Source organism: Lithobates pipiens, unplaced genomic scaffold, assembly GCF_037356315.1.
Source record: "Lithobates pipiens isolate NorthernLeopardFrog02 unplaced genomic scaffold, aLitPip1_a1.2 Scaffold_23, whole genome shotgun sequence".
Classification (NCBI taxonomy): domain Eukaryota; kingdom Metazoa; phylum Chordata; class Amphibia; order Anura; family Ranidae; genus Lithobates; species Lithobates pipiens.
Window position 1 is genome coordinate 196,738,283 of NW_027507785.1, and position 21,606 is coordinate 196,759,888.

Here is a 21,606-nt window from a genome sequence, read left to right on the forward strand (position 1 = left end):
CAGAGATACCCAGCCATACTCGGTGATACCCTGAAATACCCAGCCATAGACGCCACCCACCCCTCACCACCCTCCGGTGCTTCTACCAACTCGCCAGTACGATCAAAGCCAGAATCTTTTTTTTATTTTTTATTTCAGGCTTCCCAGCCTAGAGGTGAGATGTGGGGTCATATTGACCCCCCAGATTTCACTGTAAAGAGGACCTGTCACCCCATATTCCTATTACAAGGGATGTTTACATTTCTTGTAATAGGAATAAAAGTGATCAAAAATATATTTTTGGGGAAAAAAATGTCAAACTAAAATAAATAAAGTAAAATGAACAATAAAAAAATAAAATAAAAATTAAAGCGCCCATGTCCCCATGTGCTCGCATGTGCCACACATGTGAGGTATCGCCGAGAATGTTAGAGCGAGAGCAATAATTCTAGTCCTAGACCTCCTCTGCAACTCAAAACATGTAACCAGTAAAAAAAAAATTAAAGCGTCGCCTATGGGGATTTTTTAAGTAGCGACGTTTGGCGCCATTCCACGGGCATGTGCAATTTTGAAGAGTGACATGTTTGATATCTATTTACTCAGCATAACTTCATCTTTCACTTTATGCAAACATTGGGCTAACAAGTGGTTAATAATAGAGCTTGCAGTCAGTAGTGTTAGGAGATAGTGCGTGCTGTCTGCGTGCTCTGTACCCAGTACATACCGCTATAATATAGGGCAGGCCCCTACTTTCAAACATCCAACTTACAAACATCTCCTACTTGCAAACGCAAGGAGACAGCAGCAAGTGAGATGAAAAAAGATGGACGACAAAACAAATTATACAGGGGTGATAACCCTTCCCTATGTTTTCCAAAAAGCTTAAAGATAGTTTTTTTGACTGGAGCTACACTTTAAAAATGTACCGGTTGAAAATGACAAACAGATTCAACTTAACACAACAAACCTACACAGTCCCTGTCTTGTTTGCACCGCCTGTATACTGCTGTTCTGAGTATATAGGGCCTGGGGGCCACACGCATTTCCTTTTTTTAATATGGGTACGGGGTTCCCCTTAATATGCGTACAAGACCCAAATAGGCTGGTAATGGGCAGGGAGGGCTACCCATGCCATGTTTCTCAATGATTTTCAACCATATTGCAGGAACCAGATATAACATTAAAACCGCAAGCAGTTTTAAATGGTGTTATTTCTGTTTAATGTCATTTTGTGCAGGGACTGTTCTAAACACGGGAAACACGTGGCACTTCACAGGCATACTACAGACACCCCCCAGGCACCATATTTAAAGGAATATTTCACTTTTTTTTTCACTTTAATCGTCATTAAAATCAGTGCTCCCGCCAAAACGGCAGTTTTTAAAACTTTTTTTTGCAGTGACCCATGTCCCCTGAGGCAGGAGGCAGGTCCCCAAACCCTTTTTAGGACACTATCTTGCATATTAGCCGTTAAAATTAGCACTTTCCAGTTCGAACGTTCGAGTCCCATAGACTTCAATGGGGTTCTAACGTTCGTACCGAACGCGGGGGTCGTTCGCAAGTTCTGGTGCGAACCGAACCGGGGGGTGTTCGGCTCATCCCTAATCATAACTAAGGTAGTAAGTCAGAGGTTTTATTAATTAGTTTAGATATACCTCTTACATTTGGTTAGAGGGAAACTAAGAACTAATTAACTAGGAGCTATACTGACTAGATAGAGAACCCAATCAATAATTTTAGTTATTGTTAAACTTCCTAATAGAGAAGGTATAATGTACAGTATGAATCTTGAGGATGTTGTCAAAAGGATGTAGTGTCTTAGGTGTGAAAAGGGTAAGCCCTTAATAGAACATACACCTATAAACGATTCATCAGTTTATCAATATATCAGTCCATTCGATCTCCTTCTTCAATGGGCAGTGAAGCAATGTGACTCTTCTTGGAGGAGGTTTGATGATCAGGAGAGTCTTGTAATTTCTGGGGAGAACCAGAGGGCTCTCGACGTTTGGGGTCTTCTATTGATGTTCCAGGTGTTGACAGGTGAAGATCTTGTATGATGTTTATTAGTTCATCAGTTTTTTTTGAAGGCATATGAGGTTCCTTTATAAGAAAAGCAGATTACAAAAGGAAAACCCCATCTATAAGATGATGATGCTAGAGTACTTGTAGATGCGGTTTCATTGCTTTACATTTAAAGGGTGTTTGTTGAGACAGATCTTGGAAAATTTGGTATTTATGACCCTGGAATGTAAGGGATTCTTTAGTGAGCAGCTTGCAATAATTGCTCCTTGGCACGGAAGTAGTGAAATTTTATGATTATGTCTCTGGGTGGTCCAGAATCCTTACGGGGGACCATGAATCTATGTATTCTGTCCATTTCTAGGTGTTTTATGGGAATAATTGGAGCAAGTTCCTGGAAAAGTGCTGGAACTGTTGATTGAAGATCCTCAATTACCTATTGATGAAAGGCTACGCGCTCAGAGCTGACTGCAACTTCTATTGGCCAAAGCTTAATAGAAGGATCAAGCTATTATTGTCTGAATATCAATTTCTAATCTGTTTTTAACCCCTACCCTGCCCCGCCCCTAAATCCACCCATAAACTGGCCCTCGTAAATTATCTCATGAAATTACACTGTTAAATGTTTTATGCAGAATTAAGTTCCAAAAATAAATATTAACAACAACTTTAACAATATTAAAATGAAGCATAGTGCACATAAGTGCAGCCTATTAGTGACCATCAATGCAGCCTCATCAGTGCCCATCAGTGTAGCCGATCAGTACCCATCAGTACAGTCCCATCAGTGCAGCCTATCAGTGCAGTCTCATCGGGTTATCAGTGCAGCCTCATCGGTGACCATCATTGCAACCTCATCAGTGGCCATCAGTGTCGCCTCATCAGTGGCCCTTCATGCATGGAGAAGTCAGTTGAGTTATTTGAACACAGCATCAACCACTTGCTCCTTGACGATGCACAGGCATTACTTACAGAGAGGGGAGGACACTGATAGACTAAAAATTGTCAGGTATGTTCCCCCAGCCACAGCATATTACCAAGTTGGCTCCAGTGATGATGCGGATAGAGGGGATGATGATGAGGGATGATGTCTTCCTTTCCTCTTAAGGCCTGCTTTATGCAGATACCCTTCTTGCATCACCACAGAACACACAAGAGGAGAGGGAAGAGCAGGAGGAGGATTATGGCAGTTTTGGAGTCATTGAAGCAGAGGAAGACATACTTCAAACCTGCCTAGCTTTGTGGATGTTGATTTTATTGGGAAGGAAATCTTTGGTATAGGTTTTATGGGCACAATTAACATCCAAGGACACATTTTTCAGCTTCTGTTTGACAGGTGCATATCATTTATTTCTTTTACAACAAGGTCAATGCTTTCTTTCATCAAGAGTATCTTTATAAGGTTACAATGTGAAGGTACCACCAACACCAAACATACATTTTTCCACACCTGTCACTTCTATCCAAAGTCTGCAAAACAGACATTAGAATCTTGTTCCGAGTGCACTAAATTGTGGCCTCATCATACGGACTGGCTCCCCAAGCCATTGTTTACAAAATAAAGAAAGCTTGCAGGGAAAATCAAATTTTTTTAATTTATAAATGTCATTTTTGCTGCAGCAGGTTCTATACATGGTATAGAGGCATCACTTTACAGGCAGACTAAGGAGATCCCCCAGGCACTATATTTGAAGGATTTTTTCATTTTTTTATGTTTCACTTTAAGCATCATTAAATCAGATCTTTTAGATTACATTAGATCTTTTTTCCAAACTTTTTTTGCATTGATACATGTCCCTCCCAGCAGTACCGAGAACCCCATACCCTTTGTATGCCCAATAACTTGCATATAAGCCTTCAAAATGGGCAGTAGGCTTGTGCAATTCGTTTCGTAACGAATGGAAATTCGGCCGAATTTTGCATCTTTCGGACATTCGGATGCATCCGAATGTCCGAATAAAAAAATAACAAATAACAACCAATACGAAAGAAATATAACCAATGAATTCGAATGAATTTGGTAATTATTTAAAGATCTAATGAAAGAAAAGGTCAGCTCAAAGTAAATCTTATAGTCCAATCAGCTAATTAATTTTGTGCCGGAGGATGGATTACTGGCAAAGTGCATTCCTGAGAACTGAGTTAGAAGGGTGTTGTATTGTATTTGAGGAGAAGAGACGTTGTCATTGTGTGTGTTAAAAGATTCAATAAACAAACGACTTTCCAAACTACGAATCATTATCACGAATGTCTATACATACATAAATAGCGAATTTCAACGAATACGAACGAATGAATTCGACACTCTACGAATAATAACGAATTATCCGAAAACGTATTAACGTAATATAACGAATATAACAGAACGAAATGATGTATTTTATGAATGACAATGAACCGAACTAAACAAAATTTTCCGTTGTGCACAAGTCTAATGGGCAGTTTTGATTTTTCAGGTTTGGGTCCCATAGACTTTAACTGGGTTTCTTGTTCGGCTCCAAACTTTTGCGATGTTCGAAAACAGGGGGGTGTTCGGCCCATCTTTATACAGCATGTGGGTTGCACAAGTAGACCACGCAGGAGAAAAATTGCTGAACATTTTGTGCAGGTTAAAGCTCTGATTTAAAAAGCAATGCTAATGTATCCAGACATTTATTTTTGGAATATTTATTGTAGACATGCAGTCATTTATGTTCCATGGTATATAGAAAGTAGATGGTTCCTGGTGTGAGGGAGAATGACGACATCTCTTTCTACAGGAAGTGTCTTGGATTACAAACCAGAATGCCGCATGGTGCCATTTTTAGATGGGACATTCATTTACCTATATAGTGAATAATATTTTGCTTGCAACTTTGTTCTTTTTATTCTTTCTTGCTTTTTCTCTATATGCCTGAGAACACATATGTTTGTATACTGGTTAAAATGTGAACATATTTGTTTGCATGTCTGCTGATTTACATGTGTGTTTTTTTTTTTTTTTTTTTTTTTTTGTTTGCTTTAATGTTGTTGTTGCTGGTTATAATTATAATGAAAATGGGGATGGAACCATAAAAGGAAGTCAGTCCAGTGATATCTTGCTAAAGGCTAGGTCAGCATTGGCCGAAATGCAGCTAGCATTAATGACCTCTTTATCAGACATGCTGCAATAAACTCTCAAAGCCTGAAGACTGGATTATGTTTGGATGGTTTGTTTTTGGACTTGTACACAGCTATATTGTACTAAGCTCATATGCTCTTTACCACTGAGTTTGGTTTATGTGAGGAACCTTAAACAAGTCTAGAAAGTGACATTAACATATGCTGAAAGCCTCTGGGCACTTCATCACTCAAGGTGACCCAAGAGAATTGTTGGCATTGATCACAAGTATTACATGTAACCCTATGTAAGTCGCAAATCCCTGCCTTTACACATAGAAATACAGCAAAGAGAGATAATTAAAAATGAAAAATGCTAAAATAAGTCAAATATTCTCTCACATGTCTATGTCTCTCTGCTGATTCCACATAGGTGGTTGCGATCTTGCAGTTTTGTAATGCTGAAATGATGGCATTTATAAAAACAATAAATAATGCAGTTATGTATGCATTAAAAATATTAAATTTATTTTTAGGGGCAGGAAGTGTAAGTACCTGATTTGACTTGGCATCAGCCCTTTGTAACCCTCTGCAAAGTAGTTTTCAGACTGTAATAGGGAGTGGCAATAAAAAGAAGAATAAAATCCATGCTGAGGTGGTCACCAAAACTACAGAATAAAGCTGACACTATACACAACATATACATACCATACACAACACATACATACCATATACAAATACAAGTGCAAGTGCTTGTAACAAATTAAAGTGCAAGTCCTTGTGCGAGACATTCAGAAGGGTTCACTAAATGAACAATCTGTGATATGTGACAGTTCAATCGAGGTGTCGCCACACTTCTGCTTCCAAGGGTGAAACTAGTGCTTCCACCACGGTGCACCACCAATTCAAGGACCCTCTTACCAAATAATATGGACCATTAGATTAGAAATGGGCAATAACGCTCAAGCCCAATCCATTCCACAAGGCCTACTGGTATAAACTGCGTCTTCAGCATAGATCCCCTCTACCACCATCAGGTGTCACTATTAAAAGGAAAAATGGTATAGATCCATTGTGAAGTACATAAAAACTCCACCTTTATTTAAAACACGCCGATTGTGCCACCAAAGTAAAAAATAAAAACATCCAAATTCATATTACTGCATTTGTTATTCCAACATAGCCGGCTGTTCATCTACATGGCAGATATATTGGTGATGCAAATGGTGGTTTGAATTGGTGGTGCATGGTGGTGGAAGCACTGGTTTCACAATTTGAAGCAAAAGTGTGAAGACACCTCGGGTCAATATATGAACTGTCGCATATTATAGATTGTTCATTTAGTGAAACATTATGAACTTTTGGTACAAGCACTTGTACTTTGATTTATTAGCTGTTATGCACTTGCACTTGTATTTGTATATGGTATATTTATAATTTTTTTGTACTTTATACATATAAACTGTGTGTTCACAATGTAGATTTGAGAATTTAGCGCCGATTTAAGATATTTTGAGGGAGTGGCAATACTAGAAACGAATAGGGTGTGGTGCACTGTCCAATCACAGGTTGTGTTGGCTTAGTGCAGCATAAAAAAGTCTGGTCGCGGCATGGCGTAGTGCACAGTGGAGATGCACACAAACTAGCTAAGCTCTGGGGAAAAACATAGCCTACAGTTTAACACCCTGCTTGGATTGAGCTGAAAATGGGCAAGCGACTACACTAGACCCCGCAAGTGAGATCCCAATGTGGAACAGTGATCGCCTCGGCTAGGAACATATCCAACCTCTTCAAAGCACAATCTGTCACAAGAAGCAACATGGCCTGGAACAAATGGCACAGGCACTGAGGGATGGGGAGGACTTCATTGAAGACTTTCAAACACTACTGCTGTCACTGATCAGCTGCGGAGCTGATCTGTGTCTCACCTTTACTGCAGTAGGTCGGCTGGCATCTGTTGTTACACTAGCTGGTGTTTAGCTCTGTGCACTCTGCAGCTATGGGTGTCGCCGCCCATCACCTGTTGCATAATATATGTTTCCTTCCTGCTACTTCTGGACTAGCTACTATTGCTTGAACAATATTTGTTTCTGAGCTCCCTTGTGTAACCTGTTTTACCTGACCCCTCGTGAACTGATCCCTTGTGTACCGACCCGGCTTGTTCTGATTACGTTGTCTGCAGCCAGCCCTGATCTTGGCTCTCTTACTGGCTTTCCTTCACTTCATCCATCCATCCTTGTCTAACAGTGTCTTCTGGTACTTCTCTAGCAAGCAGGGTGAACCCAGGGGTCGTCACCTGGGGTCAGCACGCAGCTAAGTCCAAACCTTCGTGGGAGGGTCCCTGGTGGAACACCGGCTGGCTCTTAGATTCCACGCCCTGGGGGATCCTGTGTCACCTTCTTGCCTGTGGGCTCACTGTAAGTAGTACCGTGACAACTGCAGAGGACACAGGTAGGGGATTTAAACACTCTGATCAGCCCCTCACCTATGTGGATATGCCTGGGTTTGCAGCAGATATAAAATCTACTTTCTCTGCAGCCATCACTGATCTAAAATCAAACCTGCTAGTTCTCCTTGAAAAGCTGGCAGCGGTGGAGGCAACGGGAAAGCATAGAGACAGGGCGATTCACAGGCTGGAGAAGGTAGCGGTGGCCCACTCCTCATTTCATTTAAATGAACAGGCATTTGGAGGACCGAGACAATAGAGGGAGAAGGAACAATATCAGGGTGAGGGTGATCCCTGAGTCTGTGGACACAGAAAAAATCATTTTAGTAAAGTAAATGTGTATCTTTCGTCTTCCCCAATTACATCCCACACCTACACCAAATGCATGTATCTAACTGCACGATGGAAGAACTGCCTTTTCCTCTTTGTTCACATATTAGGATGATGCAACCTTTCGTTATATTCTCCTCTCTAGCTAAAGGGCTACTATAGGTTGATTCAACCACTCAGGTTTCAGAAACATTAACTGAGCCCAGAAGCACTGCCCAAAGAGGATCTATCACTATTTAGCAACAAAACTAATCTATAGTTGCCCCAGCCTGAGTTTATCTATGGATAGAGCTTACCTATGACTTTCATTTTGAATGTGTCAACAAACACGAACCTAACACATGGAGACTTTGTTTCAACTGAGGGTTTGCTTCTCTTCACACTCAGGACAATTACTATTCTCTCACTCACGGGCCGCAGATATTATATACACCGTATGGTGGGGACTGTAGTCATAACAAGATGGATAACCTCACTCCCCAATATCGATGTTTGCTCTCCTAAAGTTAAGTTTGTTGCAGTTCTCCACAGGGTTGAATCAATTTAAATGACACCATATAAGGTTATAGAATTTTTTTAGGCTGAGTTTTCTCCCTTTGTTTAGCTGTCTTAATATAGAATAGTGTTATAGTGTCTATAACTAATCTATATCACTTCTTGGTTATATATCAAGGACATATACACCGCTGTTGTAGCTTACCCACGTCACCACAAAGTGACCTTGAATCTGGGTTTACATACATGATAACTCAGAACCAAAGGGAATTGCCCATTTAAATGGGAAAAAACGGCGCTCAAGTACCTGGGAATCTGGCTGACCCAAAAAATATCCTCAGTTTTTGAGCAGAATTTCCCTCCATTACTTCAGACAATACAAAAGGATCTCAAATCATGGCACATAGGCTACTTCTCATGGTTCAGCCATGCAGCTATTCTTAAAATGTCCACACTAACTAGATTACTATGTCTATTACGAGCACTGCACATATCAATCCCCAAAACTTTTTTTTAAAAACTTACACTGCACTCTCCTGAAATTCTTATGGAAACACAAAAGGTCCAGAATAAAAATTTTCTCTTTTCAAAAAATAGCATGGTGGAATGGGTTTACCTGACTTTAAGAATTATCACCTGGCATCCCACCTGACGAGGGTGATTGATTGGCATTGTCACGGTGACTTCAAAGATTGGGTGGAACTGGAACAAGGTTTGAGCCCTATCCCACTGGGCTTTTCCCCATGGATCCCGTGAAATAGTTACAAAAAGCTGTTAAACTCCACCCATTGATAGAGACAACTTTAACTGCTTTTCACACAGCAGCAAAACAGTCCAAAGTGACTTTGTTAGTCAGTAACCTGACACCCCTAAAGGACAACCCAGACTTCACCCCCAGTGTAGGGAACTTGTTCTTCCAAAACCTAAACTCTAAGATGCCATTGCGAGCAGTGGACTGTTTCCAGACTAAAGATTTTTCCATGCTAAAGCAGTGGTCATCAATCCTGTCCTCAGGGCCCACCAACAGGCCAGGTTTGTAAGATAGCTGAAATACATTACAGGTGAATAGGGATGAGCTTCGTGTTCGAGTCGAACGTACGTTCGACTCGAACATTGGCTGTTCGGCCGTTCGGCGAATTCCGAACGTTTTGGCCGTTCGCGTCAAAATTCGAGTGACGCGCGCGCGGACCACAATGCACTGCGTTGGCGCAGTGCATTGCTGCCCGATGATTGGCCAAGCATGCACTGTGACCCCGCATGCTTGGCCAATCGCAGCGCCGGCAGCGAGGAGAGCCATGATTGGCCACAGGCATCCTGCCTGTGGCCAATCATAGCTCAGGCTGTGTAGTGCACGCCCCACACTATATAAGGCCGCCTTTAAGGCGGCCTCCTGTAGTGTGTTACTTTGCATCTGAAGCAGTGGGTGTTCTGTGTACCTTCAACACAGTACACACCAATCGTTTTTGGCTGATTTCCTATCTTGCTGCTGTGTAGTGGTTGTTGTCTGTGCCCTGACTGCAGTATACACCACTATATTCACCTCACCTATATAGCTAGTGATCTAGCTTTAACCACTTAACAACTGCCCATTGCCGATTAACGGCTTCAGGGCGGTTGTTTAACTCAGAGAGGCCGTTAATTAACGGCCTCCCAGAATTCTGCTCTCGCGTGCCCCGAGGTGTGCGCACTCGAGAGCATCCGTGACCGCCGGGTCCATAGGACCCGGCGCATCACGGTAAACGGCCGCTCATAGCGGCCGTTTACCACGTGATTGCTCCGTCAAATGACGGAGTGATCACTTGGAAACAAACCGGCGTCATGTTATGACGCCTGTTCCTCCCTCCCCTTTCTGTACCGATCGGTACAGCGGAGGGGAAAGAGATCGGTGTCAGCAGCGATGTGGGCTGCATCTGCAGTGCCCACATCGCTGCTCACCGAATTTAACCCCTCAATTCCCTGCCAATACTCTGCAATACCAGTGCATACTCTGCAGTACCCTGCCATTACTCTGCAGTACCCCGCCATTACTCTGCAGGACCCCGCCATTACTCTGCAGTGCAGTACCCCGCCATTACTCTGCAGTGCAGTACCCTGCCATTACTCTGCAGTGCAGTACCCTGCCATTACTCTGCAGTACCCCGCCATTACTCTGCAGTACCCCGCCATTACTCTGCAGTGCAGTACCCCGCCATTACTCTGCAGTGCAGTACCCTGCCATTACTCTGCAGTACCCCCCATTACTCTGCAGTAACCCCCATTACTCTGCAGTACCCCCCAATACTCTGCAGTACCCGCCATTACTCTGCAGTACCCCCAATACTCTGCAGTACCCTGCTATTACTCTGTAGTACCCCGCCAATACCCCGCCAATACTCTGTAATACCCTGCCATAAATTGCCATACCCAGCCATACTCAGAGATACCCAGCCATACTCGGTGATACCCTGAAATACCCAGCCATAGACGCCCCCCACCCCTCATCGCCCTCCGGTGCTTCTACCAACTCGCCAGTACGATCAAAGCCAGAATCTTTTTTTTATTTTTTATTTCAGGCTTCCCAGCCTAGAGGTGAGATGTGGGGTCATATTGACCCCCCAGATTTCACTGTAAAGAGGACCTGTCACCCCATATTCCTATTACAAGGGATGTTTACATTTCTTGTAATAGGAATAAAAGTGATCAAAAATATATTTTTGGGAAAAAAAATGTCAAACTAAAATAAATAAAGTAAAATGAACAATAAAAAAATAAAATAAAAATTAAAGCGCCCATGTCCCCATGTGCTCGCATGTGCCACACATGTGAGGTATCGCCGAGAATGTTAGAGCGAGAGCAATAATTCTAGTCCTAGACCTCCTCTGCAACTCAAAACATGTAACCAGTAAAAAAATATTTAAAGCGTCGCCTATGGGGATTTTTTAAGTAGCGACGTTTGGCGCCATTCCACGGGCATGTGCAATTTTGAAGAGTGACATGTTTGATATCTATTTACTCAGCATAACTTCATCTTTCACTTTATGCAAACATTGGGCTAACAAGTGGTTAATAATAGAGCTTGCAGTCAGTAGTGTTAGGAGATAGTGCGTGCTGTCTGCGTGCTCTGTACCCAGTACATACCGCTATAATATAGGGCAGGCCCCTACTTTCAAACATCCAACTTACAAACATCTCCTACTTGCAAACGCAAGGAGACAGCAGCAAGTGAGATGAAAAAAGATGGACGACAAAACAAATTATACAGGGGTGATAACCCTTCCCTATGTTTTCCAAAAAGCTTAAAGATAGTTTTTTTGACTGGAGCTACACTTTAAAAATGTACCGGTTGAAAATGACAAACAGATTCAACTTAACACAACAAACCTACACAGTCCCTGTCTTGTTTGCACCGCCTGTATACTGCTGTTCTGAGTATATAGGGCCTGGGGGCCACACGCATTTCCTTTTTTTAATATGGGTACGGGGTTCCCCTTAATATGCGTACAAGACCCAAATAGGCTGGTAATGGGCAGGGAGGGCTACCCATGCCATGTTTCTCAATGATTTTCAACCATATTGCAGGAACCAGATATAACATTAAAACCGCAAGCAGTGCATAATGGTGTTATTTCCGTTTAATGTAATTTTGTGCAGGGACTGTTCTAAACACGGGAAACACGTGGCACTTCACAGGCATACTACAGACACCCCGCAGGCACCATATTTAAAGGAATATTTCACTTTTTTTTTTTCACTTTAATCGTCATTAAAATCAGTGCTCCCGCCAAAACGGTAGTTTTTAAAACTTTTTTTTGCAGTGACCCATGTCCCCTGAGGCAGGAGGCAGGTCGCCAAACCCTTTTTAGGACACTATCTTGCATATTAGCCGTTAAAATGAGCACTTTCCAATTCGAACGTTCGAGTCCCATAGACTTCAATGGGGTTCTAACGTTCGTACCGAACGCGGGGGTCGTTCGCAAGTTCTGGTGCGAACCGAACCGGGGGGTGTTCGGCTCATCCCTACAGGTGAATATCATTTGCTGCTCAGTGATTGCAGTATTCTAGTCTGCATCTCCCCAAGGTAATACATAAAACCTGGCCTGTTAGTGGGCCCTGAGGACAGGGTTGGTGACCACTGCCCTAAAGAATGATTAGATATTACCACACATGCCGTTGTGGTCCTATGTCCAAATTCGTAGTTACATCAACAGTAAAGTACATAAAAAGGAAATAATCAGGCCTTTAATGGAACTGGAATTCATCTGCATATCTGGTGAACATTTTGAAAAGGCTACTTCAGTCTCCTATACTTAGTTGCAAAAGTCTAACTCTAATTAGGAGTATGGTTTCAGGAGGAGCTGGTTGAGAGCTCTTCAGATGAACAGAGGTGAACAAAAAAATGCAGGAAATGGCCTACAAATTTCTGACAAATTGGTACCTTACCTTGGAAAAGCTGAATAAGTGGAGCCCGCAGCCCCCCCCCCCCCCCGACACCTGTTGGGGGTGCCGGAGTGATGTGAGCACCCTTATACATATCTGGTGGAGCTGTCCGCTCCTGATTACATTCTGGGATGAGGTCAGGGCAATAATCTTACAAATAACAAAAATTTGTCTCAGATTCAATGCAGCATGCTGTCTATTGCATATCTCAAATGTTCCACTTAAATGCTACAAAAACTCACTAAACCAACATTTACTAAATACTGTTAAAGCGCTGATTCCGATTTTCTGGCTAACCACCGGTATCGCAACTGTTGGGGAGTGGTTGGACAGAGTCCCTGAAATATGTGTGATGGAGGAGACGTTGGCTTAGTCCTCATGGTTTATCTTCCACTACTACTCCAAGACATTTCAGAGGTTAAAGACTACTCATTTTATCACTTAAAGGATCTACCTTACCATTTCTGTCCTAATAGAGTTATGTTATAGCTGTACAAATACAACATCTGATACTGAAGCTCATGAACTTCTAAGTTCCAGTCTACCACACTTAGTCAGGCAATACCATATTACTCTGAAGGATAAACATATTTTTACTTTTGCCAAATTTACTTTTGCTACTTTCTCTCTATTCTGCTCTTTGAAATGCAATACCCTTTAACTGAATTTATTCACAGAATGTTTTGAACAAAATTGATATCTGCGACACCCAATGAGATGGGACATATGGTAATAAACTTCATTATGGCTAATATAGGCTAAATTAGATGTTAATATACATCTATTAGAGGTTCCACAGATCAACTGTTTTGACACTACTTATAGTCGCATGAAATGTGGGAACCCATTGTTCTACTTACCTATTGATCCCTGATATCGCACTTTTATACTCTTGTGCACATTTTGTGCTTGTTTTGTAAACATTTATTTGGGGGGTTTTTTAGCCAATAGAGAAAACTATCATCTGTTGCATCATTTGTTGCTAGGTATTTCAGCTTTTTCATTATCTTTTATTTATTTTTTAATTATTATTATTCATTTATTATTATTATTTTTTTCGTTAGGGTAAGGGGTTAGAGTTAAGGTTAGGTTAGGGTTAGAATTGGAGTTAGGGTGTCACATACCTTGGTTGGAGGCTGAGTTGACAAGAGGGCTTCGCTTGCAGCTCTGGTTCTGAGCACCCCTGAATGTGGTGACAGAGGTACAAGGCTCAAAGAAGCATGAGTGCCAGTAGCATAATAGCAGGTGGCTGCCTCAGTCAGGGATGTAGTCAAGGTGAGCCGGGGTCAAGACAACGGGGTGGTCCGGAGACGCTTACGTGTCAGTGCACACTGGATATTAGCCTGCCAAAGATTTTGCATTAGATGCATGAAAATTAGTATTAGCTGAACTAGCTTTCTGACATAAGATTATTATTATTATTTTTTTGTTAGGGTTGGGGTATTCATAATACTACTGCTACTACTATTACTACTACTAATAATAATTAATGAATACATGTAAAATACATACACAAATAAATAAAAATAATCATAAATAAATAATAAATACATTCAATAAATGAATACTAAGGAATAGTATATAAATAATTAACCCCTAACATTAACCCCTAACCCTTAAAAAAAAATAAAAATAACCAAACACCCTAACCCAGACACAAAATAAATAAATTACTATTATTATTATTATTATTATTATTAATAATAATAATAATAATAATAATAATAATAATAATACATTTTTTGTTCAGGTTTGGGTGTTTATTTATTAAAATTATTATTTATAATAATGTATGTAATATTTTTTAAAGTTAAGGGTTAATTATGAATTATTTATGTATTATTACATATTATTAATTTATTTTATTTGTTTATGATGATTTTAAGTTATTTGCAAATTTAGTTTACATTTATTTATTCATATATTTTTGCAATTTTATGTTTTACAATTCTTTATTTGAGAAGAAAATCGCACACAAATGCGTCACAAAACACACGAATGAGCACAAAAAATGCACATTCATTTCTATGGGATTAAAAACAATGAAAGCCAATTATGCTCAAATCTGCCAAATTCAAGTTACAAAAAAAGCTCCAGAACTTTTTTGAGCTTCAGACGTTTGGCTTCAGGTGACTTGGAGTCAAGATGTGAACCATCTCCATGGAAAATAATGGATTTTTGCACCTCCAGCATTTTGGAGCCTCAAGCTACAAAATGCTGAGGTGTGAATTGGGCCTAAAGCCCCGTACACACGACCGGACTTTTCAACATCAAAAGTCTGACGGAATGATTCCGGCAGACTTTTCGATCGTGTGTGGGCTGCAACGGACTTTTGAGTCACAAAAGTCTGACAGACTTTAGAAATGGAACGGGGGCGTGGCCTAACTCCAGACGAAGATGGATGCCTGATCCCTTAGCTCCGGCACTCGGGAGTACAATCCTCTGCAATCAGGGCGAATCTTGCAGCATCCACGCCAGGGAACATAAGATCTGAGTCCCCCAGCACCCCAGGCTTAGATGGAGCAGCAGCAGCAGCCGCCGGTAAGCATTCCGGCGATGTTCCGGACAGCGCACGGAGAAGGCCCCAAAGCCGCGGCCTCGCCTAAACCGCCCATGCCGCCCGGCGGCTCCGCGGCCTCCGCGGACGCCGGTAATAGCGCGAACGGCGCTCAAAATCAAGGGGCATATCAACAACACTCGTTCACCCTAGCAGACCTCCAGACCAACCTGCAGGCCATGTCAATGGACATAAAAGCCTCCTTTTCTGCTGCTATTAATGACATCAGATCTGACATACAAAGCATTGCAGCCAGGACAGGAGCAATAGAACAAACAGCAGCTCACCAGGCAGAATCAATAAAACAAGTGCAAAGACATGCAGACATCCATCTCAATCACATTATTGATATGCACCGTCGCATAGAAGATTTGGACAATAGGGGGAGGAGACACAACATTAGAATCAGAGGGGTCCCTGAAATGGCTGATCAAAACCCAGTTGAACAAACGGCAGCCGCTCTATTCAATGACATCCTGGACAGACCCCCTGACTCCCCTATTGAATTTGAGAGGATACACAGAGCTCTTAGACCCAGGGGTAGAGATGATGATCCCCCTAGAGACATAATATGCTGCCTTGTTAATTTTCCCCTTAAGGAAGCAATCCTCAAGAAAGCCAGAGAAAAAGGTAGAATCATATTTAATGGAAATGAAATCAAACTGTACCAAGACCTATCAAATATCACGCTACAGCAGCGCAAAGCTCTACGCCCGATCACAGAACAACTGCGCACCAGAGGCATTCCATACAGATGGAAATTTCCGTTCTGCCTCTCAGCTACATGGAGGGGCCACACAGCACTACTACGCACACCAGAAGACCTCCAGACTTTCTCTGAAACTCTAGATCTTCCCAGAATTGAAGTTCCGGACTGGTACAGCACCTTCACTCCGAACGAATCCTGGATTGCAATCTCTAACAACCTCACTCCAAGATCCCAGAGGAATAGAGACCGCCGTCGCAGATCACCGTCTCCACACTTCAGCAGAAGAAACGCTCACCAAAGAAGTCCCGGAATTTCTCCACCCAGACGCAGAGATCGCATAGATCACCGAGAGCAAATGGACACCTGAATACTTACCTCCCAGGATAAGTTTTAATCTTAGAAACCCTTAATAACTTTGACTTTGTTCACCTCACGCTACTAAGTCTCACCTCTTTTCTCTCTAATTGCTATATTTCCACTTTGTCGCTCCTTACTCAGCTCCGTGCTGGCTTATTCCTCTCATTTCTCTCCCTCTCTCTATGAAGGACTCCTTAAGCACCGACGGGTAAAAAAACTTTGGGAAGGGATCAAAGGTTCTTAAGGGGGAGGCGGAGGGGAAGTGTGAGGGCATATCTTCTTTACTTAACTGTTATGATCCCCGTTGATTAAATGTGGTTTTAGATCACCCCACTAACTTAGTTTAGAAACATCCCCTCCCCCCCATCTGATGTGGATCTTTCGATCATTCATGGTAATAATCACCCCGGTAGTTGAGATAATTATCTAAACAACTCAGACGTGCCAAACCCCAGATTAGATAACCAACGCTTAATGGTATGCTATGATACCAAAAAGAAATAAGGAGGGCAAGGAGAATAAGGAAAACAGGGAATACAGAGATTTCTAAGGCAATTAGATTACCTTATTGCTATGTCAGCAATTCTCACTAACCCACAGAGACCTTATTTTAGGGTTAACGGAAGAAAACAAAGGTAAAAAAAAAAAAAAAAAAAAAAGAAGGGAGGGTGTGTGCAGTACCACACTCATTAAGGTTAAAGAACATATCGCTCAGCTTACAAATTGATAGATATATATTTGCTTTTTACGAAATGTTTTTTTTTCTTTTCTTACACGCTCTTTATCTCAAAGTTAAGACTATCTAGTTAAGAAAACTGGGTATAAGTTGTTTACGATGTTTACAATGTTATTACGGGTTAATATTGTTGTGCAGTTCGAAATGGCAATAGAGTTGTTTCTAATAGTGGTAACCCCGAGGGTGCGACTTGCCCCCTAGGTAGTAGGGAGGCGGTTCCACTAGTCGTTGGAAAGCAACCCAAATCCATTTTTTTTTTCCTTTTTTTCCCTCCTGTATTCCACCAGGAGCGACACTACTTTCAGAACGGAGCCAACACATTCAGTTTCTCCATTCTGGACAGTTATTACTAGCATTTGGTAAAAATTTCTGTGACTACATTACACAACACACACCATCTCCAATGTTTTAAAATAAACACAAAGATATGGTCAAACACTTGTTCCTAATGTTTTTACGTTGATTACAAATATGGGTCACTGGAGTGGCTTAAAGCGGGCTCCTTGTTTTCATCACGATATTCATCTGGTGAAACCATCCTTTAGACCGGACCTAGAGCCATACTCCAAAGACCAGTTTATCGCTTTATTAATCCCCTTAGGGCGCTAGTCATACAAGAATGCATCGTTAAAAGGTATACGTTTTGGTACATCTAAAAAACAAGTTTCCAAATATGTTTCTACAGGTATACACATAAGTTTGTAGCACAACATATCATTTCTAAAGCCATCCAATTGATACGAGGTTGAACACCCTCCCTCTCCCTGGCCTACAATATTGATAAATGTCCTGAACTACCCAATTTTATGTTAAATGACTTCTCCCGAGTGCAGGAAGTTACTATCTGTTAGAAAAAGTATCTTTAAGGAAGAAAAGAAAGGAAAAGCACAATAAGAGTTAAAAGACATCACTTCCTTTTGATTAATATTTCAATAATTAACAAGCAAACATTAGCATCCATTGAACCCCGAGTGGACCCCGAACTCACACAAAGGGCAACTATCTTTGCCCTTTGAACATACCGGATTATTCGTTGGGTAGACTAGCAGGTCTATATCTACCCCCGGTCTAACACCAATCACATACCCCTATCCCCTCCCACCCTATCCCCACTCCTTTTTTTTTTTTTTTTTTTGTATCTGGAACTGAACATCAAAACTCCAAGATGCCTGATTACAAACAAACACTAACTCCACTAACGATTAAATTTCTCTCAATTAATGCCAAAGGTCTTAACATACCTGAAAAAAGGTCTAGACTTCTTGATGAGCTTCATAAGCACAGAGCAAATATTATTTGTATCCAAGAAACACATTTCAAATCTGAAAAAACCCCAAAATTACAAGACAAAAGGTTCCCATTCGCATACCATGCCACAAACCCAGAAGGTAAAACAAAAGGGGTCTCGATTCTGATTTCCAAACAGACACCTTTCCAACTCCAAGACACTATGACAGACCCTGGAGGCAGATTTATTTTTCTGAAAGGCAAAATAGGACATCATCCCATAACCATTGCTAACATATATGCCCCTAATATTAAGCAGGTAGCATTCTTTCGCCGAACCATAGACCTTCTAACAACCTTCGCGTCGGGAATTATTATTCTAGGGGGAGACTTTAACACCCCCCTTAACCCCGCAATAGACACCTCAAATGGAACATCGAGTCTCCCATATAGAGCACTGAAACAAATCAAAATTCAGTTACAAAACCTTATGCTACATGATTCATGGAGAACCCTTAACCCCCTATCCAGGGACTACACATTTTTCTCCAATGTTCACCAAAAATATTCAAGAATTGACTACTTTTTTATAACACAACCGGACATTCCCCTTCTGAGCAACAGCACTATTGAACCGATGACGATATCCGACCATCATACAATCACCATGACAATGACCTTCCCAGAGAAAATTACCAGCACCAAAACATGGAGACTGAACACATCCTTACTGAAAGACCCCAAAGATATTTCCGAGTTTAATGACACATTAAAAGATTACTTTACAAGAAACGACAACGGGGAGACCTCTTCAATCACACAGTGGGAGGCTCACAAATGTGTTATTAGGGGCAAATTTATAAAAAAACTATCCAAAATAAAGAAGGAAAAACAAGCCAAAATAAACTCATTGATATCCCACATCCACAATCTGGAAAAAACGCATAAACAAACTATTGCAGTCTCAACATTTGAGGAACTTACAAACGCACGAAAACAGCTTGCAGAGGAACTTAATATAAAAACCAAACGGCAATATATACTAAGACACAAAATTTACTACGAACAAGGCAACAAGAGTGGGAGACTACTCGCTAAAGCAGTACAAAGCAAAAAGTCCTCAGCAACGATCCATCAGATAATGGATAAACAAGGTAAATTACGATCCTCAAATGAGGAGATTGCAAAACAATTTGAACTCTACTACCAATCTCTTTACAATATCCCCTCCAATCCCAAAAGCCCACAAAACTCTGACCTAAGAGCCAACCTCATTCAGGACTTTTTAAGTAAATATAGTCCGCCCCGAATTTCAGATAAAACAGCCCAAAAACTAGAAGAACCGATTTCTGGCACAGAATTAGATAAAGCAATAAAAGAGATGAGGATAGGAAAAGCCCCAGGCCCTGACGGATTACCCCTACAATACTACAAAACTTTCATTGAAACATTAAAACCTCATTTCCTGAATTCTTTCCATTCTCTACATACGGAAAATCATCCCCCTAAACAATTATTAGAAGCACATATAACTGTAATTCCCAAAGAAGGTAAGGATTTAACCCAAGTCACAAATTATAGACCAATTTCATTAATTAATGTAGATGTAAAATTATACGCAAAAATCCTAGCAAACAGAATCTTACCTTTACTAACATCCTTAATAACATTAGACCAAGTGGGCTTTATACCCGGCAGAGAGGGTAGAGATAATACGACCAAAGCGTTAAACATTATCCATTGGCTAACCTCAAAACAAAAACAAGGATTCTTTCTCTCCCTCGATGCAGATAAGGCGTTCGATAGGGTGGCATGGAATTTTATAGACGCAGTATTAACTCATATAGGGATTCTACCCCAGATGAGATCCTACGTCAAGGCGCTCTATTCCAATCCTACAGCACGAGTCCGCGTAAATAACCACCTATCGAACGCCTTTAACTTACGAAACGGCACCCGTCAAGGATGCCCGCTTTCCCCACTCCTATTTGTTCTTACTCTAGAACCACTGTTAAATAGGATCAGAGCTAACAATGACATCAAAGGAATAGAAATTCAGAATAACACCTACAAAATTGCAGCTTTTGCGGATGATATGCTCCTCTTTCTATCAGAACCACACACATCCCTACCCAACCTCCTTAAAGACCTGGAACATTTCCATCTTCTCTCTAATCTCAAAATAAATCATTCCAAGTCAAATGCACTTAATGTTACATTACAGGCGAGCTCAGTGGAACTATGTAAGAAAAACCATCCATTTACCTGGGCAGACAAAAGCATCACTTATTTGGGCATTGAAATTCCCTCGGACTTAGAAAACCTATTCCAGCTTAACTTTTTACCCATTTTAAAAGAAACTCGAGAAGACTTGAAAAGATGGAATGCCCTAAACATCTCGTGGTTCGGCAGAGCCTCACTGATAAAAATGACAATTTTACCTAGATACCTTTACGTTATGCAGACAGTTACCATCAGAGTGCCCTCATCTTTTTTCACAGCCTTCCGTAAAGCATGCTCCTTGTTTATTTGGAGAGGCAAAACCCCCAGAATAAAATTTGCCAGATTAAACCTCCCTAAACACAAGGGTGGCATAGCTCTCCCAGATCTTAGGAAATATTACCAAGCTACTCTTTTAACGCGTATAGTGGATTGGAACATTCATCAATCTGTAAAGGATTGGGTGACGCTAGAACAATCCCAATTTCCTCTACCAATTAAATCACTCCCGTGGATTAACCCTAAATTTCATTCTAGCGATATTAGGACACATCCCCTAGTTGGACCCACTTTAGAAACCTTTAACAGTACATTCAAATCCAAAAACTCTACCCCCTGGTATGGCCCCCTCACCCCCCTAGCAAACAATCCTGATTTCCCACCAGGTCTAGAAAGAAATTTTCTCAAACAGAACTGGCCATATAAGGAAATCCTCACCAAGCATTTCTTTAAATATGGGAAATTACTCTCTAGAGAAGACCTACAGGACACTATAGCACCCTTCCAAATACCCCCTTGGTCTTATACCCAAATTAGACATTTCCTAACCAACAAACAGTTATCACATCATTGGACAAAACCCCTAACGACAGTGGAAGACCTTTGTTCGAAAAATACACCACATAGACACCTCATCTCAATCATATATAACTCACTATTCGAGGGTGCACCAGACTTAGCCAGTACAACATGCAAAAACTGGGAAAGAGACCTCGACATCTCGATCTCCGAACAACAGTGGGAGGAAGTACATATTT